Source organism: Mercenaria mercenaria, chromosome 9 (assembly GCF_021730395.1).
Source record: "Mercenaria mercenaria strain notata chromosome 9, MADL_Memer_1, whole genome shotgun sequence".
Classification (NCBI taxonomy): Eukaryota; Metazoa; Mollusca; class Bivalvia; order Venerida; family Veneridae; genus Mercenaria; species Mercenaria mercenaria.
In genome coordinates this window covers 40,318,410-40,343,479 of record NC_069369.1, presented here as the reverse complement: position 1 = coordinate 40,343,479, position 25,070 = coordinate 40,318,410, and the positions used below count along the sequence as shown (strand labels likewise).

Sequence of the window (25,070 nt, the reverse complement as noted above, 5' to 3'; positions counted from 1 at the left end):
TATCAAAGTTTCATTCAGTTTTAGCTTGAGATCGTATTTTCTCTGGTTGGTTTGGTTGGTTGACAGCGTTCGTCCGTACAAAAATTGATCGTTTCCGAACGTCACTCGAGCGATTTTCGAACGTCGAACACTGGACGTCAACTAAAACGAACCGTCGAACATTTTCCGAACAAGTTCTTGTTCGTTTCCTTAGATTTAGTATAAATAGGGCTGGAAATGTTCGACTTCAGTCAGTTTTACAACAGCTTTCTAGCATACGTTACGGCTAAAGAACAGTAATTTACGAAATTAAATGGTACTTAAAACAGTTGGACTTTCCATTTACCTCTTTGAACTAAAGCTAAAACACTACATAATGTATGGTCTTTGATACGCATTTTCCGAAACGTAGATGATCTATTTTATAATTATTTTCGCATTTAATACTGGTCACTGACTCAAACAAGATCTTTATATAGAAAAGCCGTATTATAATATTTATTAACCAAACTTCGTCTATTTCTACGGAGGATTTTGAACGTCAGAAGTGTGCGCCGTTTCGAAGCATAAATTATACGTTCACGAACATATTTTTCGTACATGTTGGAAATCATCAAGTCGTAAAGCCAGAGTACAGGCATCTGTTAAAATCAGTAAAGTTGGAACAGTATTGCTCTTCTTTCTATTGATAACTGGGTACGGACCCTCTTAAGCAGCCTAAGCATTTATCTTCTACCCTCAGCACACCTACACCAATATTACAGAAGCTTTACAGAACCATTACAGATGCTTGAATTCCGAGTGTTCTGTAATTTTGTGATCAAGTCTTTGTCTGTCTGGGTAAAAGATCACCTCTACGAGCTCGCAGGATCATTACAGATACTAGAATATAGTATTCTGTAATTATTGTGATCGAATATTAGTCCGTCTTGATAACAGATCAACTGAACGAGTCCAGCAGCCGTTGACACGTTACCACAGTTACGCACATTAATCGAGTTGAAACATAGCTGGGCCGTAACAATATGTTAATAATAAAATACCAGTCATGGATAAGCTTGAGAAGTCGCGTATATAATTATATGATTATCTACATTTTATATGAGAGTTAATCATTTTATAACCCATCATGCATGGTTGGCCAACTAGTAACAGGGTATCTTAGTAAGTAAAACGCATCGTGAAGAAACAGGTGTCGTGTCTATCAACATTCATGTGAAGGATTGAACAAAACAGGTAAGTTTATATTTTAATTTATTTTAAATCTTGTAACATATAGAAAACAAAATATTTGTAATATTTGGTGAAGTTTTAAAAATATTTATTATTTTTGACAGAAAAAAATCAAAAGGAAAACATCAATCAACTAGGATCATATAATTTTATTTATTTAACGGCGTCGGGATAAGTGAATAATTTTCAAAAACTTTTAATGAATACACAACAGTTAACTTTACCCTGCTAAATTTCTGAAGTGGACTGGTCTGTCATTCAGTGTGGGCAGTACCACTTATTATTCAAACGGGTGTTCACTGAAAATTTACTGACTAATTAGCGAACAATGCAGACCATAATCAGCCTGCACGTTAGAGCAAACTGGTCTTGATCTGCACTGGTCGCAAAGGCAGAATCACATGCCGCCAGAAACAGTTGACAAATTGGGGAAAATTATTGAAATTCTCACACGAAAGTTTGTGACACTTACTTATTTCTAAGTCTTAAATATGTATACTCATTTGTTATTATATAAATGTTTCAACATTTTTCTAGATTTATATATTTCAATGTAAACTTAATAAGAAAAGGCAATTTCTGCACTTACATACGGTGTCCTTTTCGGGCCACCTTAAATTTCGTTAGTAAAACAACATATATACAGTCAAACCTGTGAACAAAGACCACTCTTGGGAACAAGCAAAAGTGGTCTTTGTTCACAGGTGGTCTTTATTCGGGGGGAAGGGTCACTTCTCAGTTAGCCATTATCATGTTGATAAAAAGTATTGTCACAGCTTCTTGCTTTCTGACGCTATTTTTTTGTTACATTCTATTATTCAAAAAGTTTTATCAAAAAAGGCACGACTTTGGTGCGGTTTTATTGATTATCAGAGAGCATTTGATACTGTTCTAAGAGATGCATTGTGGATAAAGTTATTGAAATCGGGCGTAAGCTGTAAAATGATTAATATGATTAAGAGTATATACAGTAATGTAAAATGTTGTGTGAAAATATCATCTAATATGTCAATGTCAGACTTTTTTGATGTCACAATGGGCTTAAAGCAAGGAGAACCATTATCTCCTCTCCTTTTTCTATTGTTTATAAACGATATTATGGCAAGTATTGATTTAGAAACAATGACTGATAAAGATTTAGAGTTATTATCTATGTATATGATTTTATTTGCTGACGACATTGTGCTTTTTACAACTGATCCAAATAGTCTTCAGTCTCAAATGGATAAAATTCAGCAATACTCTTCAAAATGAGGATTAAAAATTAATGTAAAGAAAACGAAGATATGTTTATTTGAAAAAAGAAAAAGTGATCATGTAAATGAATTTTTTATAAATGGAGAAAATGTTGAGATTGTTGACAATTTCATTTATCTTGGTGTGAAATTTACATATACGGGAAACCTTCTAGATGCCGTCAAAACATTATCAGATCAGGCCCTTAGGGCTTACCATAATCTTATATATGTGTTTGACAGAGTAAAACTTGATATTAAGACCAAATTACAATTGCTTGATTCAATGGTTGTACCTATTTTGTTACATGGTTCGGAAATATGGGGAGTTTATAATTATAAGGAAGTAGATAAGTTACATATACGATTTTTGAAATATGTGTTAGGGGTACGTAGGCAAACTCCTAATATCGCAGTATATGGGGAATTAGGTAGATTCCCACTCTCTGTTATTGCTAAAGAGAGAGCAATTAAATTTTGGTTGAAGATTAAAAACTCTGTTAACACACCGATATATGACGTATATGAAGATCAGTGTAATAATGTTAATGGTACATGTTGGTCAAAGCGACTACATTCTATAATTGACCATCTAGGGTTTTCAAATTTATTGTATAATTTTGACACAAGTGTAAATTACTTTCCTATTCTAAAAAGAACTGTACGTGATCAGTTTATTCAAGACTGGAATGCATCGTTAAATAATGTATCAAAGTTGTATTATTATAGAGAATTCAAAACAACGTTTAGCTATGAGTTATACCTAGATAAGATTGCCAGTGATACTTATAGAAAACAACTTACATGTTTAAGACTGTCTGCACACAATTTAGAAATAGAACTAGGTAGATATAATGGATTAGACAGAGAAAATCGTTTATGTAAAATGTGTAATCAAAATGCAATAGAAACTGAATATCATTTCCTTTTATGTTGTACAAAATATTCAGACATCCGTAAAAGATATCTTGGTTCCCTACCATGGCCTTCATTAAATAAGTTTAATGCTATTAATGTCTTGTAAAAGTCAGAAGAAGGTATGGGCATTATCAAAATTTGTTAAAGAAGCTTTTGAAATTCGTAAAAATACCCTTGAAAATCTAACTGTTTCATGAAATGTAAATTCATATTTATTTGTAATGCTATTATATATTTGTATTGTATGTCTTTGCCATACTTCATGTGTATTTATGTAATAGGCCAAAGGCAAATTGTTTTGCTGATTATGCCAATAAAGTTGAAACTTGAAACTAATTAATTCGGCCGGTGCAAACTTGCAAATTTTCAATCAAGCAGTAATTATTATGTTTGCTATAAGGTGAAAGTTGTGAAATTTCGGCGGAGTTTAAGTATTTTATGCCGGAACGGTCCAGCTTGGTCGTTATTTGGGGGCAAATATGACCCCTGGGAATGAATCAGGCGGGTCGCTGGTCGCGGTCGACAGGTGGTCGCTATTCACGGCATTTTTATGAGCATTTTTATACGGGGGGACCAGAGACCGGTCGTTGTCGACAGGGGTCGCTATTCACGGGTGGTCGCTAGCACAAGTTTGACTGTAGTTGCGAAATTTAACATTCCTCGCGAGGTTTATAACGCGATAATTATCAAGCTAGAAACCTCGCGAGGATTGTTAAATTTCGTATGTAGTATTGTTTAATAAACAGAAAAGATACTAACGAAATCTAAGGACTAGCGATAATTATCGCGTTGGACATGTTACTTTTCTACAATCTCTTTCTGGTCGTCTTCACTTCGATCATTTTAGTTGATACGCACCTTAGATCAGCATCGGAAAAATTATCCTACCTGGGTTAATTGTCCTACCAGCTCGGAAATTTTGTCCTAGGACTAAAAACACGAGAAAGTTTTACTTTGTTTTTGGTGTGAAAGCTACAGTTTTGATTTTTACTTGTGACTTTTGACCACTTTCAAGAGGAGGGTCCCTATTACTTAAATTTCACATGTGCTTAAATTACGTTAGTCTCTCAACTTACCGTGAAGTACTCTTCATGCGAAATTTACACAATATTTATCGTTCTAAAACTTTCGCAAGGATTGTTCAATTTCGCAACTACTTGTATCTCTTGACCTAGAGAGAAGCGATAATTATCGCGTGTAAGAAGCGAAATTTAAGCTGGTCCGAAAATGACACCGTACTTTCAAACTATTTAGTGTTTGGAAAGTCACTAAAGTAGACTTTGTATAACGCACACATAAACTGTGTGAAAGATTTGTATCATACAACAAGTTTTCTAATGGAAGAACATTAATTCGGATTGAACTTGAAATTAAATTGTCTGTATTTGATAAAATATAAATTAAGAGAATTGAAAGATTTTAAACGTCTGTTATGTCTGCATTTCATTGAAATTTTTTTTTTTTCTACTCTCTGCATCTGATAAAACACGCTAGTATATAATAAACTTCGGTTCTGTCCAGAAAAAAACAAAATATTCAAACAAGCATTGATTTTAGCTGAGTTGATAATATACACACTAACAGACATCAGACGATACATGTAGTTCTGCTCATAAAATAGACCCTAACAGATATTGAATTTTAGTTCTGATGATCTAATACACACTAGCAGACATTTACCTTAGTTCTGCTGATGCTACACACACTTGTTCACACTGATCGTCAGTGCTAAGGATAAAAACATACGAGCAGACATTGAACTTTAGTTCTGCTGATGCTACACACACTTGTTCACACTGATCTTCAGTTCTAAGGATAAAAACAGACGAGCAGACATTGAACTTTAGTTCTGCTGATGCTACACACACTTGTTCACACTGATCTTCAGTTCTAAGGATAAAAACAGACGAGCAGACATTGAACTTTAGTTCTGCTGATGCTACACACACTTGTTCACACTGATCTTCAGTGCTAAGGATAAAAACATACGAGCAGACATTGAACTTTAGTTCTGCTGATGCTACACACACTTGTTCACACTGATCTTCAGTTCTAAGGATAAAAACAGACGAGCAGACATTGAAGTTTAGTTCTGCTGATGCTACACACACTTGTTCACACTGATCTTCAGTGCTAAGGATAAAAACAGACGAGCAGACATTGAACTTTAGTTCTGCTGATGCTGCACACACTTGTTCACACTGATCTTCAGTTCTAAGGATAAAAACATACGAGCAGACATTGAACTTTAGTTCTGCTGATGCTACACACACTTGTTCACATTGATCTTCAGTGCTAAGGATAAAAACATACGAGCAGACATTGAACTTTAGTTCTGCTGATGCTGCACACACTTGTTCACACTGATCTTCAGTGCTAAGGATAAAAACATACGAGCAGACATTGAACTTTAGTTCTGCTGATGCTACACACACTTGTTCACACTGATCTTCAGTGCTAAGGATAAAAACAGACGAGCAGACATTGAACTTTAGTTCTGCTGATGCTACACACACTTGTTCACACTGATCTTCAGTGCTAAGGATAAAAACAGACGAGCAGACATTGAACTTTAGTTCTGCTGATGCTACACACACTTGTTCACACTGATCTTCAGTGCTAAGGATAAAAACAGACGAGCAGACATTGAACTTTAGTTCTGCTGATGCTACACACACTTGTTCACATTGATCTTCAGTTCTTAGGATAAAAACAGACGAGCAGACATTGAACTTTAGTTCTGCTGATGCTACACACACTTGTTCACATTGATCTTCAGTTCTTAGGATAAAAACATACGAGCAGACATTGAACTTTAGTTCAAATGATAAAATAAACGCTAGCAGACACTGACCTTTAGTTTTGAAGATAAAATATACTCCTGTAGACATTCAATTTTAGTTCAATTAAAGAGTTTATAATTATAAGGAAGTAGATAAGTTACATATACGATTTTTGAAATATGTGTTAGGGGTACGTAGGCAAACTCCTAATATCGCAGTATATGGGGAATTAGGTAGATTCCCACTCTCTGTTATTGCTAAAGAGAGAGCAATTAAATTTTGGTTGAAGATTAAAAACTCTGTTAACACACCGATATATGACGTATATGAAGATCAGTGTAATAATGTTAATGGTACATGTTGGTCAAAGCGACTACATTCTATAATTGACCATCTAGGGTTTTCAAATTTATTGTATAATTTTGACACAAGTGTAAATTACTTTCCTATTCTAAAAAGAACTGTACGTGATCAGTTTATTCAAGACTGGAATGCATCGTTAAATAATGTATCAAAGTTGTATTATTATAGAGAATTCAAAACAACGTTTAGCTATGAGTTATACCTAGATAAGATTGCCAGTGATACTTATAGAAAACAACTTACATGTTTAAGACTGTCTGCACACAATTTAGAAATAGAACTAGGTAGATATAATGGATTAGACAGAGAAAATCGTTTATGTAAAATGTGTAATCAAAATGCAATAGAAACTGAATATCATTTCCTTTTATGTTGTACAAAATATTCAGACATCCGTAAAAGATATCTTGGTTCCCTACCATGGCCTTCATTAAATAAGTTTAATGCTATTAATGTCTTGTAAAAGTCAGAAGAAGGTATGGGCATTATCAAAATTTGTTAAAGAAGCTTTTGAAATTCGTAAAAATACCCTTGAAAATCTAACTGTTTCATGAAATGTAAATTCATATTTATTTGTAATGCTATTATATATTTGTATTGTATGTCTTTGCCATACTTCATGTGTATTTATGTAATAGGCCAAAGGCAAATTGTTTTGCTGATTATGCCAATAAAGTTGAAACTTGAAACTAATTAATTCGGCCGGTGCAAACTTGCAAATTTTCAATCAAGCAGTAATTATTATGTTTGCTATAAGGTGAAAGTTGTGAAAATTCGGCGGAGTTTAAGTATTTTATGCCGGAACGGTCCAGCTTGGTCGTTATTTGGGGGCAAATATGACCCCTGGGAATGAATCAGGCGGGTCGCTGGTCGCGGTCGACAGGTGGTCGCTATTCACGGCATTTTTATGAGTATTTTTCTACGGGGGGACCAGAGACCGGTCGTTGTCGACAGGTGGTCGCTATTCACGGGTGGTCGCTAGCACAAGTTTGACTGTAGTTGCGAAATTTAACATTCCTCGCGAGGTTTATAACGCGATAATTATCAAGCTAGAAACCTCGCGAGGATTGTTAAATTTCGTATGTAGTATTGTTTAATAAACAGAAAAGATACTAACGAAATCTAAGGACTAGCGATAATTATCGCGTTGGACATGTTACTTTTCTACAATCTCTTTCTGGTCGTCTTCACTTCGATCATTTTAGTTGATACGCACCTTAGATCAGCATCGGAAAAATTATCCTACCTGGGTTAATTGTCCTACCTGCTCGGAAATTTTGTCCTAGGACTAAAAACACGAGAAAGTTTTACTTTGTTTTTGGTGTGAAAGCTACAGTTTTGATTTTTACTTGTGACTTTTGACCACTTTCAAGAGGAGGGTCCCTATTACTTAAATTTCACATGTGCTTAAATTACGTTAGTCTCTCAACTTACCGTGAAGTACTCTTCATGCGAAATTTACACAATATTTATCGTTCTAAAACTTTCGCAAGGATTGTTCAATTTCGCAACTACTTGTATCTCTTGACCTAGAGAGAAGCGATAATTATCGCGTGTAAGAAGCGAAATTTAAGCTGGTCCGAAAATGACACCGTACTTTCAAACTATTTAGTGTTTGGAAAGTCACTAAAGTAGACTTTGTATAAAGCACACATAAACTGTGTGAAAGATTTGTATCATACAACAAGTTTTCTAATGGAAGAACATTAATTCGGATTGAACTTGAAATTAAATTGTCTGTATTTGATAAAATATAAATTAAGAGAATTGAAAGATTTTAAACGTCTGTTATGTCTGCATTTATTTGAAATTTTATTTTTTTTTCTACTCTCTGCATCTGATAAAACACGCTAGTATATAATAAACTTCGGTTCTGTCCAGAAAAAAACAAAATATTCAAACAAGCATTGATTTTAGCTGAGTTGATAATATACACACTAACAGACATCAGACGATACATGTAGTTCTGCTCATAAAATAGACCCTAACAGATATTGAATTTTAGTTCTGATGATCTAATACACACTAGCAGATATTTAACTTAGTTCTGCTGATGCTGCACACACTTGTTCACACTGATCTTCAGTTCTAAGGATAAAAACATACGAGCAGACATTGAACTTTAGTTCTGCTGATGCTACACACACTTGTTCACATTGATCTTCAGTTCTAAGGATAAAACATACGAGCAGACATTGAACTTTAGTTCAAATGATAAAATAAGCGCTAGCAGACACTGACCTTTAGTTTTGAAGATAAAATATACTCCTGTAGACATTCAACTTTAGTTCAATTAAAGACAGTAAACTTTAGTATCTTGGTACAATACACACTAGCAGATTGTAAACAGTAAACTTTAGTTCTGCTTATACAATACACACTAAAGTAAACATTGAGTTTTAGTTCAGTTGAACAAGTACACACTTGCAGACATTGAACTTTAGTCTGCAGATAGAATATACTCCAGCAGACATTCAATTCAAGTTCAACTAACATGACCAAAGGCACCCCTCCAATACCTACCCGCTCTCAGCGCTTGCTATGCGCCTCGGCGGTGACGTCTTCGTTCTACACTGGTACCCCTCTCCCCCCAGTCAAAAATTTCTGGATCCAGGCCTGACAAGTATATAAAATGGGTCGAGCCTCTAAGCGCCGAATGAATTTGGCTAACCGGCAACTAAAGCCAATTCAATTGTACAGTATCATAGTTTATATAATCAAGTAAGAATTTCGACAGATAGGTTTATAAATATACATAATTGGCTACGAAATGAACGAAGTTGTCCTCCTCCAGAGAGTCGAGTTGCTATTTATAACACTGGGATTCCCTGGAAAAACCATTGCGTCGTAAAGTAGTCTAGATTGAAGCGCCCTCTGTCTTAAAAGGGAACCGGTATTTCTGGTTCCTTCTTTGTTATAATTTCTATGTAGCTGGATACCAATATCACTGGTACCCTTCTAAATTCTATTTTTTCGGCGACGCCGTCTAAATTCGTTTTCGTTACCTATGCCGCGTGACTTCAGTTTGCAAATCAAACTACTTGATAACGCATTATAGATAATTTATCAACATGGAAGATTTATGCAACACTCTGCCTGATTGGACGAGAGTGTCAATTTCATTCACTCTGTTGATTGTGCTACGCTGAGTGAAATGTAGACAAAGCGTTTATCCTAAACGACGCTGTTCACAGTTTTAAAGCTAACTTTGACTCAGTATATTTAGCAAGAATATTGATATATCTCAAAATGATAAGTAAGTTTAATAGATATGACAAAAACCTGTTCAAATACCAACATATATCAAATTAAAGAAAGAGCTGAATACGGTCTGCGTATCACATGAATAAGGGTGTGAGAAGTGTCTTTTATGTAGATAAGTGCTTTTTAAAAGAGTTTCCTTCTTACAATTGTCGTCTGTATATGAAAAGGTTGCTTGCTTTTGTGACTTATTCAGATTGCATATTAAAATGAGTACTTGTTTTCTTTTATATATTTGTTATAAATTATTTAACTGATTTATTATATATGAATATTTTTCTTTAGTATGGTATACAAATATTGAACTCAGTTGAAATCTGTTTTATTATATATATGCTATATAATGACTGAATCTCATTACTCTGAAATGAAGGTACGTTGCATACAGTTTACCTCATACAGTTCATCTATGTGATATGACTACGGTCAAACTTTGCTTATGAAACAGAAATATTGAAATAATTACAATTGTATGTTTTGCTTGACCTTCACTTTTTTATAGGTGTGACGTCATTGTCCAAAGATTCATGAATAGCGAATATTCATTTGTTAAAGCGGGATCAGTTGGCCTATTTTAGAAATAAATAAAAATAATAAATAAAAAATCCTTTAATTGATTTTTTCTCATATATTCTAATCAAACTTGATTTGTAGCATCTTTATTAGGCCCGCAGCCAACTTTGTTCAGCTGGGACATTTGACCCCTTTTAGGGGCTGCTAGAGCTAAAACTATAAGTGCCTTTATACAGCGTCGAATGAACAGCTTGGTGAATCTTTGTCATACTTGGTCTGGAGCATCATTATAAGGCCCTCGTCCAAATTTATTTATATAGGAACTTGGGCCCTATTAGGGACCACTATAGCTAAAAGTAGATATGCCTTTCTTCGCATTAGCCACTAAAATGTAATGGATTTTTATCAAACTCGATGTGTAACAATATCGTAAGGTCTCCTGCTATTTTGTTACATATGGGAATAGGGACCAATTTAGCTAAAAAAATATAAACACGTTTAATGACCTCTTCTCATGAACCGCTTCATGAATCTTCATCAAACTACTGCTGTAATTATTCGTCCAAGGATAAACGAAACAAAATTGCAACCCTACGAAACCTTTGCGAAAAATTAAAAGAGAACCATTTAAATTGTTAAAGTGCGGTGTTTAGTTTTGCAATTTGAAAAATGTTAGATGAAAGATGAATGTAAGATGAAAAATTCATAAACTTCTTTCCTTCTTACAATTCACCGACCATCATTTTTAAAGATACTTCTTGTTAGATTGTAACTTCTAAATGCGTACGAGACAAGTTTCCTATTATAACTTCTAAATGATGTTATATATGTCTGAAATTGATTATACAAACGAAAGATACTTTTTGAATGAAAAAAAAAATGCGGACAATGAGACTTGATGAAACACTTGTAAAGTTTATTTGAGCAAATTAGGACCTAGGGAAAAAAAACAGCGTAGAAAAATTAAAACTTCAGCATTAACAATTTAAACGTAACAAAATATGTAAAATCCATTTAGTATGCAGGAATTTTTGTGACAAAATGTTATGTTTTACACTATTGATTATCTTTTTCATACAAAGAAATTAGAAAATGGACACAGAAATTAGAAATTGGGACAAAGAATATTAGAATATTAATTCACCATTGTATCAATGTAATTTACATGCAAGAATAAGTCATTTTACTTAAATGCCCTTCCATATTATTGGATAGGAGTTTTGTTACCAAACTGCACTGTATAAGATCCTGTAACTAACCTATGCCAATAACCGGACGCGTGCAGCTATATGCATGCCGTGTGCCATGCTTAGATCCGCCCACTGCGTTAATGTATATGTCTAGGACATAATCTCAGCCTTGATTGTGATTTCCTTTTCGGTAACTTAAAGATGTGGTAGATTAACTTTATTTGGGAAAAAGTATTCGTGTCTGCTGACTTCGAATCAATAAATTATACTCAGCGCCTTTTGCTTCTAAATGCAGCGACGCCTTTAGCTTAGATGCTGCTGATATTATACACATTGAACGTCGACAGTGTATTTACGTTGTTATGTGCAGCAGACCAGAAGAACAGTCCCACCTTACCCTTATAAAGTTATAATCTGTTTTTGCACCATTAGTCGGCCTTTAAAGTTACTAATGTCTGAATCAGATATATGAGCTTAAGATGTTCTTGCTTTAATGGTTTTCAGCTCGTAATATGTCAAAATATGGTTATATAATATTTGTCTCTAGCATTGAATTTTCTTCTGGCTATCTTCTAGCTTTCTCGCAAAAACTATATTTACATATTAGATCGAATTTGAAATTCGGCTTTTGGAAGATATGAAGTTCGATCATCCAAATTAAATGCTATTTTGAAATTAGACATTTTGAAGATTTGAATTACGATCATCTGGGTAGTTTGGAATCAAAATTGGATATGTTATGAAGTTGAGTTTCAATGATCGAGCTAGCTTGGTGTTAAAGCTGGCTAAAAATTGAAATTCGATCTTCAATGACAATGTTACGGCTAAAGATTTGATAACTGTTATTTGATCATAAAAGGTAAAAGGAAAAAGGAAAAGGTTAAGGTACATTTGCCGGAGAACAGAAAACATAGCATTAGAAAGTTTCTGGAGGATAAAGGCTCAAATGAAAAATTATTCAAATATTGTTCAGAACTAGAGGAATTTGGCATTCAGGAACTAAATAATAATAAAATACAACCAAAAATTACCAGTTTTTTTCAAGTAAAAGTTTGAAATACCATAAAGTACCTGTTTCAAAAATGCATTGACGTGTATCTATAATTGTGCTAGATCTATATGTGCTATAAACACTTGATGATTCAATACATTTATACATTAAAATTTATTTTTCATACATTTTTACGTGTTTAGGTATGAATTTTGTTGACTTATTTCATTGTTAAACTGAATACATTCACTAGATCAGTTACAACTACTAATGAACGGTATGTATTCACTACTGTATTTTTATTTATCGGAAGCTATTCACCGGTGATATCGGTGATACTGCCCAACTTGCTCGGGCAAATTATCCGGGAGTCATACATTCGTTAATACGAATTTCGTTTGATACGAGCATATTTCCCAGGTCCCGAAGAGTTCGTATAAAGCGAGTTTGACTGTATTTACGTATACATTATTATAAATTTAATACATTTTATCTAAGTAAATACAAAAAAATACCAGAGATAATATTTCCTTGGCATGAATCGTGCATGGTTCCCGCACTCATCATGTTAATTCCATAAGGTCAACCAGTTACCAAACAAATAGTCGTTTAGGCCGACATTACAACTATCTGTTTAATGCCACAAAAGGCTTTCACACAAAAAGCTACAATCAATGCGACAAATGGCTTACCAGAAGCATGCTATTATAAGAAATTACGCCCGAAATAAGGTTTAAACCACGCCCGAAATAAGGCTTAAACCACGCCCGAAAAGAGGCCTAAAATACGCCCGAAATGGGGCTTAAACTGAATACCACAGAAGGCTGACTGATCGTAAAGCTGAACATGTCTTAAACCACGCCCGAAATAAGGTTTAAACCACGCCCGAAATAAGGCTTAACCACGCCCGAAATAAGGCTTAAACCACGCCCGAAAAGAGGCTTAAAATACGCCCGAAATGGGGCTTAAACTGAATACCACAGAAGGCTGACTGATCGTAAAGCTGAACATGTCCAAAAAGAGAGGGAGCCGAACCCGTCTGGAAACAGCGAGCATTGCGGTGAAGAAAGGAAACAGTATTAGGGTGTTTACTTTTCCAATGAAAACAAATGATACCACGTAATATAAATGTTTGCAATGCAGAGGATATCTTCGTTATAAACAAAAAACTACCAAGAAAAGATAAATAAATAAAAATGGAGTTAACTCCCTTCAATCCAGCTGTTTTATTTAGAAACAATGATTGTTTGGCAGCATGGCTATTGATTCTTTTCCGAAATAGTTCCACTGCAGAATGAATACGAAATAACGCCCATGAAAAATATTTCTGCACTTGAAATTGTCATTGATGAACTTGATTATAATATCAATTTGTTTTCGATACAGTATGCCCTAAATAGTTCCCAACACAATGTTACAAACTAATGTTCTGCATCTTTCCAACTCCTTTCAATGTTCTTTTTTTACATCCACTACATCCTTTTCACCAAAGGCCATAAAACTGAAAATCAAAGTTCACTCCACAAGACCGTCGTCTTGCAGCAGCAAATGTTTTATTAATGAAAGACCATCCAACGCATCAAACCTTTAATGTGCCTAGAACAACTAAGTTCAAATTACTCACAAAGAGTAAACAATTGAACTAGTCATCACAAGAAGGTAAAAAAACCTTTTCAAACCACGTACAATTTATTTTTGATCCAATGGGCAAAACCTTGTCTGTAAAATATTTCCATCTTTATCCTTTAAACCTAAAAGGCAAAAACCTTCTGGACATATAGTCAGAAACCGAAATTCTAACTTAGCCATTTCCGAGTTACATCCTACGCTTAGCCATTTCCGAGTTACATCCTAACTGAAATATCCTTTCTGCCACAGTATCAAACGATTAACCACAACCTAAACTGTTGGTTAAAAAAATTCCAGCATCTTGATCGCTGTTCTTATAGTATTCGTGTATTTTGATATCTCCTGTGTCATTTGCAGGTGAGTCTCTAGGAAAATAGATTCATGTATCAATGTTTCAATACTATAAATCGATTTTGTTGATTGCCAAAGCTTGATGTACAACTGCCCCGATTGGCCAAGCTCAAGGCATTTAGCCTCTTGCTCACCGTGCTAAATTTAAAGCAACAAGGTAAAGTCGACATACTGGTATGATTTTTAATGTTGTTATAACATGAAAACCTAAATGACCATGAATGTGGACCACAGACCAACTGGGCGGAATAACTTACAAAAAAAATCATTACTATTATCTATATTCGCAGTCGGAGGAACACATTCCAATGCATGGCCCGTTACCGTTGACCTAGCAACTTGCGGCACCGTTGCTGTACCATGAGCTATTGGCGGAGCTACTGGAACCATTGAAGCCAGTGTAGCATGAACTATTCGTGAAGTCACTTTAGCCATTTTAGAATTCAATAAATGGTTCGCCTCTGGTGGACCGTCGGCATGAAGCCGACGTCAGCATCTCAAAAGAACCCCCGTGCGCACTACTCTTCGTCTTCTTTGCCCCTACTGCGTTCTCCAAATCTAGCGGTGCCGATGCTCATCGTACACGCTGCTTTGTTCGGCTCTTATTCAAAAGCATGTAAAGTCGAGAAAAACAAACGTTATGAAATTCCGGATACTCTTGGCCGAGTGGTTAAGGTCACTGACTTCAAATTAATTGCTCATCACCGATGTGGTTTCGAGCCTCACTTGGGGCGTAGAATTCTTTATGTGAGGAAGCCATCCAGCTGGCTTACGGAAGGTCATTTGTTCTACCCAGGCGTCCGCCTCTGACGAAATAATGGCCAGAGGGGCACCTGGGGTCTTCCTCCAACATGAAAAGCTGGAAAGTGTAACAGTCGTCACAAAGATGCCTGTATTTATGCCTGTATTTATTAGATTTGATATCCGTGTCAGGCTAATTTGTTTTCTTTGAAACTGATGGTAAACAAATTATTCATTTTTAGCTCACCTGAGCAATGTGATCGCTCGACGCCCGTCGTCCTTCGCCTGCCGTCTGTTCACACTAAGCTTGTATATGCAATAGAGGCTGTATTTTTTACTTGATCTTCATGAAATTTGATCAGAATGAATGCCTTGATGAACTCTAGATCAAGTTCGAATATTTATTATCTGGGGTAAAAACTAGGTCACAAGGTCAAATCAAAGAAAAACATTGTGCATGTAATAGGGGCTACATTTTTCATTGGATCTTGATGAAATTTTATCAGAATGTTTGCCTTGGTAAATTCGAGGTCAAGTAAAGTATGGGTCATCTGGGTTCAAAAACTAGGTCATCCGGTCAAATCAAAGAAAAGCCTTGTGCATGCAATAGGGACTGCATTCTTCACTGGATCTTCATGAAATTTGATCAGAATGTTTTTGTTGATGAGATCCAGGTCAAGTTTGAATATGGGTCATCTGAGGTAAAAATGTAGGTCACCTGGTCGAATCAGAGAAAAACCTTGTGTATGAAATATGGGATGCATTTTTCACTGAATATTCGTGGAATTTGATCACAATATTTGTCATGATGAAATCTAGGCAAAGTTTGAATATGGATTATCTTGGATAAAAAGCTAGGTCACCCGGGCAAATTAAAGACAAAACTGTAAGTGTGCATTAGGGGCTGTATTTTTCACAGGACATTCGTGAAATTTAATCAGAATGATCTTCCTGATCAAATCTAGATCAAGTTTGAATATGGATTATCTGGGATAAAAAAAACTAGGTCACCGAGTCAAAACAAAGAAAATCCTTGTGTATGCAATAGGGGCTAAATTTTTCACTGGACATTCGTGGAGTTTGATCAGATTGTTTGTCTTGATCAAATCTAAGTCAAGGTTGAATATAAGTCATCTGGGGTCAAAAACTAGGTCACTTGGTCAAATCAAAGAAAGACTTGATGTGTGCAATAGGGGCTGAATTTTGCATTGGATCTTCATGAACTTTTATCAGAATGTTAGCCTTGGTAAATTCTAGATCAAGTTAAATATGGGTCATCTGGGGTCAAAAACTAGGTCACCCGGTCAAATCAAAGAAAAACATTTTGTATGCAATAGGGGCTGCATTCTTCACTGGATCTTCATGAATTTTGATCAGAATGTTTTTGTTGATGAAATCTAGGTCAAGTTCGAATATGAGTCATCTGAGCTTAAAAAGTAGGTCACCTGGTCGAATCAAAGAAAAACATTGTGCATGCAATAGGGGCTGCATTTTGCACTGAATATTCATGGAATTTGATCAAAATGTTTGTCTTCATAAAATCTAGGCAAAGTTTGAATATGGATTATTTGTGGTAAAAACTAGGTCACCCGGTCAAATCAAAGAAAAAACTGTGTGTGTGCAATAGGGGCTGCATTTTTCACTGGACATTTGTGAAATTTGACTAGAATGATCTTATTAATCAAATCTAAGTCAAGTTTGAACTTGGTCACCTGGTCAAATCAAAGAAAAACCGTGTATATGCAATAGGGGCTGCATTTTTCACTGGATATTCTTGGAATATTATCAGATTGTTTGTCTTGATGAAATCTAGGTCAAGTTTGAATATAGGTTATCTGGGGTCAAAAACTAGGTCACTCGGTCAAATCAAATAAAAACTTAGTGTGTTCAATAGGGGCTGAATTTTTCACTGGATATTCATGAAATTTAATCAGGATAATTGCCAAGAAGAAGTCTAGCTGAAGTTTGATTATGGGTCAACTGGGTTAAAACTAGGTCACCCGGTCAAATCAAAGGAAAACCTTGTGTATGCAATATGGGCTGCATTCTTCACTGGATCTTCGTGCAATTCGATCAGAAAGTTTGTGTTGATAAAATCTAGGTCAAATTTGAATATGGGTAATCTGAGGTCAAAAAGTAGGTCACCTGGTCGAATCAAAGAAAAACCTTGTGAATGTAATAGGGGCTCACGTTTCACTGAATATTCGTGGACTTTGATCAAAATGTTTGTCTTGATGATATCTAGAGTAAAGGTTTTGAAAAATAATGTTTGTTAAAATTACTTTCTGGAATAAATAATAGCTAGTGGTCACCCCGGTCAAAATTAAAGAAAAGACTGTGTGTTGCATTAGGGAATGCATTTTTCATTGGTCATTCGCGAAATTTAATCAGAATGCTTTTCTTGATCAAATCTAGGTCAGATTTGAATATGTGTTATCTGGGGTGAAAAACTAGGTCACCTGGTCAAATCAAAGAAAAACTTTGTATATGCAATAGGGACTGCATTTTTCACTGGATATTCGTGGAATTTGATCAGATTGTTTGTCTTGATCAAGTCTAGGACAAGTTTGAATGTAGGTTATCTGGGATAAAAAACTAGGTCACCCGTTCAAATAAAAAAAACTTGGTGTGTGCAATAGGGGCTAAAGTTTTCACTGGATATTCATGAAATGTAATCAGAATAATCGCCAAGATTAAGTCTAGGTGAAGTTTGATTATGGGTCAACTGGGGTCAAAACTAGGTTACCAGGTCAAATCAAAGAAAAAACCTTGTGTATGCAATAGGGGCTGCATTTGACATTGGTATTCATGAAATTTTATTAGATTGTTTGTCTTGATGAAGTCTTAGTCAAGTTTGTATATAGGTCATCTGGGTTCAAAAACTGGATTACCCGGTCAAATAAAAAAACCTTGTGTCTGCAGTAGGGGCTGCATTTTTACTGGATATTCATGAAATTTGATCAGAATGTACACTGTTCCTGGTAAAATTTCATATTTTTGGATGGTCCTTTAACCTACACCCTTCAGACTTGGAGGAGCGATTGGCCAAATGGAGCAGATAACCCCTATCGCTTTTAAGATCAATAGGTTAAAGATTAAGAATGCAGCAGCCGGAATGATTTCTCTCTGTTTCTTTCTTCAAGAAATGCGTAATTCTTTTTCTTCAGTCACATTTTCAGCAAGATTATTCCAGATTTCCTCGGGTGAGCGACCTAGGACCATTTGGTCCTCTTGTTAACGAATGCCCTAAATTGTACTGTAAAACTTGTGTCAGATTGATAATTTATTGAAACTTGCGTCAGACTAATAATTTACTGAACTTGTATCAGATGCTTATATTAAATCTTGCGTCAGATTGATAATTTATTGAAACTTGCGTCAGACTAATAATTTACTGAACTTGTATCAGATTGCTTATATTAAATCTTACGTCAGATTGATAATTTATTGAGGCTTGTGTTAGATTAGTTATATTGAAACTTGTGTCAGACTGATCATATTCAAACTTGTGTCAGACTGATTATATTCAAGCGCGTGTTTGATTAATTATATTGAAACTTGTGTCAGATTGATTTTATTGAAACTTGTGTCAGACTGATTATATTGAAACTTGTGTCAGATTGATTATATTAAATCTTCCGTCAGATTGATAATTTATTGAAGCTTGTGTTAGATTGATTATATTGAAACTTGTGTCAGACTGATCATATTCGAACTTGTGTCAGACTGATTATATTGAAACTTGTGTCAGATTGATTATATTGAAACTTGTGTCAGATTGATTATATTAAATCTTGCGTCAGATTGATAATTTATTGAAGCTTGTGTTAGATTAGTTATATTGAAACTTGTGTCAGACTGATTATACTCAAACTTGTATCAGCCTGATTATATTCAAACTTGTGTTCGATTAATTATATTGTAATTTGTGGTAGATTGATTATATTGAAACTTGTGTCAGACTGATTATTTTGAAACTTGTGTTAGATTGATTATATTGAAATTTGTGTCAGATTGATTATATTGAAACTTGTGTTAGATTGATTATATTGAAACATGTGTCAGACTGATTATATTCAAACTTGTGTCAGACTGATCATATTCAAACTTGTGTTCGATTAGTTATATTGTAATTTGTGGTAGATTGATTATATTGAAACTTGTGTCAGACTGATTATATTGAAACTTGTGTTAGATTGATTATTTTGAAATTTGTGTTAGATTGATTATATTGAAACTTGTGTCAGACTGATTATATTGAAACTTGTGTCAGATTGATTATATTGAAACTTGTGTCAGACTGATTATATTGAAACTTGTGTTAGATTGATTATATTGAAGCTTGTGTCAGACTGATTATATTGAAACTTGTGTTAGATTGATTATTTTGAAATTTGTGTTAGATTGATTATATTGAAACTTCTGTCAGACTGATTATATTCAAGCGCGTGTTCGATTAATTATATTGAAATTTGTGTCAGATTGATTATATTGAAACTTGTGTCAGACTGATTATATTCAAACTTATGTCAGATTGATTATATTGTAATTTGTGTTAGATTGATTATATTCAAACTTATGTCACACTGATTATATTCAACTTGCGTTAGATTGATTATATTCAAACTTGTGTCAGACTGATTATTTTGAAACTGAGTAGATTGAGTATATAAATTTACAATTTAATTAAACTTTTCAATAATATCTAAAAACTTGTGTCAGATTTATAAAAGTATGTGAAACTTAAATGTAGATTAGACAAATAAACTACCCCCGTGTTCTGATTATTATCATCGATTGGGGGAAAATTAAACCCTGTTGTCAAAAATGATTAATTGTAACTTGTGTTGTGCATTTTGAAATTTGTGAATTTATAAAACTGGGCACCCCTGACTGAGTTCCAACCTAAAACTTGTGTTGATTGACCTATTGAAAATTTGTGTGTTGATTAAAACCCGTAGTCAGACTGATTGTTATTCAACACCAGTTGCAGAGTTAAATATATTAACTTCAGTAATTGATTATATTGAAAAACTTGTGTTAGATTGATTTATATTGAAAACTTTGTCAGATTTTCATTATGAAAATTTTTAAACGATTAATTGAAAACTTTGTCAGCTGGAAATTCAACGAGTTATCCATTAATTTATTAAATTGTGTCAGAAGTTGATTTATAGAAAGAACTGAATCATCCAATACCATTCATATTGATGAATTCAAATTGTTTAGATTAATAAAATGAAAATTGTGCAGGTTCTGATTGTAAAATTCAAAATTGTGTCAGTAATTTCTTTAAATTTGTCGAGCTTTGATTGTACATGAAATTATGGTGTTCAGATTTTAATTGAAACAGGTTTTAATTATTACTTAGAAATTTTGTGGTTAGATTGATCTAAATATGAAAACCTGTCAGATGAAATATCAAAGCATTTCGATAATATATATTGAATTTGTGTCAACTTGATTTATATATAACTTTGTTCTCACGACTGTTATAAATACAAAACATTATGTTCAAAAGATCATAATTAGTAATCTTGTTTTAAAACTTGATTATATTCATATTTTGGTCAGATGACATATATTGTGCTTTGTGTTAGATATTTAATATTAAAAGTTTGTCAGACTGATTGTTTAAATAGAAAAAGAATTACTTAGCTACAAAAATACTACAAGTATAATAGTAAATTACATCAAATTTATAAATTATTTATGCCTTTTAAAGCGTGTAACTATCTAATATCCCCGCTATATTGAGGTATAAATAACATAAGCACATGTTGGGTTTATATTTCAGGGTGGGAAAATAAATAGCCTAGTACTTTCAATTAATATACATACTTTTCATTTTGTGTTCTGTTATATCGGTTGCAGATTTTAACCATGTTATTTTTTCGCCTTAAATCGTTGCTGAAATTTTAAAAAAAGGGCCTCGTGATGAAGTTTACCATACCTTAAAATAATTTCAAGCACATAACCCAACACAATTTTGATTTGTTTCGAAATGCAAGGGATGGCTTGTAATAAACGCAATTATTGACGTAACACCCAAGCTTTAACGGAACGTTATGCATTCTAACTCAGGTTCCGTAACGTTTATTAAAAACTGGCTGGTTAAGAGACATGAATTTAGCCAGCTTAATATAAAGATGCCATGACTTAAGGTGTATCAATACTTCGCACTTAAATTGCTAAACATGCTGCTGGAAAATTTTTATTTAAACCATTTGTAATTTTTTAAAATATTGGTAAACAACCAAGTTGAACCATCGTATATAGAAAGAAATGCAATCCCAAGTGGAAAATTAATTTTAAAGCTAGAAAGACCGTTTAGCATTAATATGTTTATAAGATTTAAAAAAAAAAGTCGTGCGGGTGTGGTGTACGCAAATTTTATAAATTTCATGAACAGATAGCAGATTTCTTTCTAATTGGCTACTTAAAAGAAGGATGGAAAGAAATGGAAAATGAGGCAGTTTTTTACAGCTTTTTTAACCTTATTTGCAGGATTTTTCAACTTATAGCCTTAAAACATTTCCAGACTCTGCTCTGGTCTAATACTGATCTAAATATGATGACCAATGGCCAGCAAGAGGAAATGACAAAAGATCCATTTCCCGATAACTAGGCATACTATTGCCATATTGTTACGTCAAACACTTAACTTTCATATCATATTCTAGATTCCATTCTACGACAAAGTTCAGGTGACAAAGTCACAGCCCTAACACATAGCATGATGTTAAAAGATCAGTCAAAGGATTACAGTACATCCTTGCTCCTTATAAACATTTGATACGTAAAGTTGGGCATATATGTTCGGATTCAGACTGAACATGATATTGGCTTTTTAAAATATTTAACATATTACAGTTTCGTACAAGATGGCATCTGTTAAAATGTTACAAAACAATTCATCTATAGCACAACATATGGGATACTATAAGATTCTTTCACTGGTTGTAGGTGCAGATGGGAATATCCGGCCTCGAGGGTAACTGTTTAGGCGGTAACGAGGCTCCCTGCCGAGTTACCGCCTAAACAGTTACCCGAGAGCCGGATATTTCCATCTGCACCTATAACCAGTGACAGAATCTTTTTCTTGCATACTGATTTCAAGAAATAAAAATAAAAATAAAATCAATCGCACAGCTTTCTTTTTAGAACTATTTCTTAGAGCAGTGTATTTAAACAAAGCGCGGGAAACCAACGTCCATAAACAGGAAAGACGTCATGACGTTTCAAAACAAATAACAATGTTTAGTTCCGGTTTTGTTTTATCAGTTGCAGCGTAACGTTATGAAGTTTTGATAAAATAACGTGATTTGAATCGAGAAATATACTATCAGGAACCAATAGGAACTGTCAAAGTATTGAATTTTTATTCCATTTTTTAAATAAAATATAAATTACAACATAACTTTTCTACATATATGTAGTTCGTAATACGTCATTTACAGCACGAGAGTCATCTTACACCCCGGGGTGTAAGATGGATTTTTCCAGCACCGGTAAAAATACCGGAAATCCCCGTCTGGTATGCAAGAATATAACGTATAATACATAATTGGTCAGAACATCAGAGGGGACATTTATTTCGGAAATTCAGGTTTATGCCTTTAAAGCGTGTAATTTATATATGCCCAGCCTTTGGAGTGTTTATAAGATAACATAACACTAAAATATATGTTTGAAGGTTGTTATATATTTTAGATTGAAAAACAAATAGACCTGTACCTCATTTGAATATAGCATTATCTTTTTCATTTTTGCTGTTCTTGTTCAAATATCAGTTTGCAGATTTTAAACCATGTTTTATTTTTTTGCAACATTAAGGATACTTCTCTGAAAATAAATTTATAAACAAAATGGAGCACAATCGTAAAAGTATATGTTATAGAGGTTAATATACCCTGTATAAATAATTTCAAGCACAAAGCTCCAACACACTGTCTTCCGTATTTGTTTCGAATGTCATACAGGGAGATGGCGCTTGAAATAAAACAGCCAAAATTATTGTATTTACACAATGCTTTACACGGACCTTAGTGTCCAATCATAACGGCTGTTTCAATTTTTTTGGGTGGAAGAGTTTAGTTACAAACTTGTGACCAATGGTTATTCTTGCCGACATGAACACCGATGGTCTATGAAATATAAGATCCAGAATTAAAGGTGGTATCACATACACTTCGCGGACCTTAAAGTGTAAACTTTAGGACTGCTGGAATCACCATATGCATTTTGTTTAGATACAAGTATGTATTTTTTTTAAAATATTTAAACAAGAGCCATGTTAGACATGGCCAATCCCCCCGCCGGGTATATTATAATTGAAGGCTAAAGTTCCTGGCAAGTTAGTGTCTGAAAGTATTAATTTTGGGGAAAGCTTTGAAGAACCGTTTAGATGTGGTCCGCATCAGGGGTTTTAAAGATGTGGAAGAAAGAATAAGTCAGTAGTGAGGTGGTTTACTGCTAAATTTTATTAATTTTCATGAACAGTATAGCTATGATGTTTTTTCTATATGGCTACTGTAAAAAGAAGGAATGGAAAGCTAACAGGGAACAAGAGTGCCAGAATGTCACAATATATGCCCGTCACAGCAAATTTCTTTACTCTAGCAGCTGTATTTGCAAATGGAATTTTAATTTTGTGGTTGTTTAGTAATCATTGTAAGTCTTTTGTTTTTCTAAGTCCACAAGAAACCTCCTTACCAGGTAGAGATATCTTAAAATACACCTAAAATTGGAAAGTAACATCTATGTTGTACCACAGAAAAGTAGTCTTGTTTTTTCCCTATGGTAAATTATAAAAATGTTACAATATAAGTTATTTATAGTAACAACTAAGGGAAGTTAATCTTAAAAAAAATAAAAAATAAAAAAAAAATTGTAAGTCAACACAAAAATCTTTACCAGGTTAGAGATTGGTCAAAATACACCTCAAAATTGGATGTAGCATGCATGTTGTACTACAGAAAAGTGGTCTCTATTTTTCCCTACGACTAGTAATGAAAAAGTTACAATAAAAGCTATTTGAAGTAACAACAAAGGGAAGTAATTCTAAAGAAGGGAACTGCGCATGACACTTCGTCTCATGATGGTGTGCCAAGTTACATCAAAATCCCTCCATGCATGAAGAAGAAATGCTTCGGACAAAGTAATTCTTGTATCTGACATTTGGCCTCTAAGTGTGACCTTGACCTTAGACCTAGGGACCTGGATCTTGCGCATGACACTCTGTCTCGTGGTGGTGAACATTTGTGCCAAGTTATATCAAAATCCCTCTATGCATGAAGAAGAAATGCTCCGGACAAGGTTTTCATTTTTGTATCCTTTGACCTCTAAGTGTGACCTTGACCTTAGACCTAGGGACCTGGTTCTTGCGCTTGACACTCCGCCTTGTGGTGGTGAACATTTGTGACAAGATATATCAAAATCCCTCCATGCATGAAAAAGATATGCTCCGGACAAATTTTTTTAAGAAAATATGATAAAGGGGAATAACTCAAAAAAAAGGCAAGGCAGAGTTATTGTTCTTGAAAGCTGCACTTCCTCCCAATGTGTTCTATCAGTGTATGAAGTTTGAAGAAAATCCCTCCAGTACTTTTGGAGTTATGCCCCGGACAAAATTTTTTAAGAAAATAAGATAAAGGGGAATAACTCAAAAAAAGGCAAGGTAGAGTTATTGTTCTTGCACATTGCACTTCCTCCCAATGTGTTCTATCAGTATATGAAGTTTGAAGAAAATCCCTCCAGTACTTTTGGAGTTATGCTCCGGACAATGATCGTTGCGGACAGACGGACGCACGCACGGACGGAGAGCATTTCTAATATCCCCTTCGCCTTTGGCGTGGGATAAATTACAGAGAATGGTTTTATT

General features: G+C 34.3%; 1 protein-coding gene across 2 annotated transcripts in view; it reads left to right on the top strand.

Moving 5' to 3' along the window:
- Positions 1–1,131: 1,131 nt before the first annotated feature.
- Positions 1,132–25,070, top strand: part of LOC123546912 (DE-cadherin-like) — a 230,305-nt gene continuing 206,366 nt past the window's right edge. Inside the window, exon 1 of one of the 2 annotated variants that reach the window (XM_053551287.1) lies at positions 1,132–1,215. The gene's annotated coding sequence lies outside the window, so the exon portion shown is untranslated. The remainder of the gene's footprint in view (positions 1,216–25,070) is intronic. The other variant, XM_045333559.2, reaches the window with a different exon arrangement.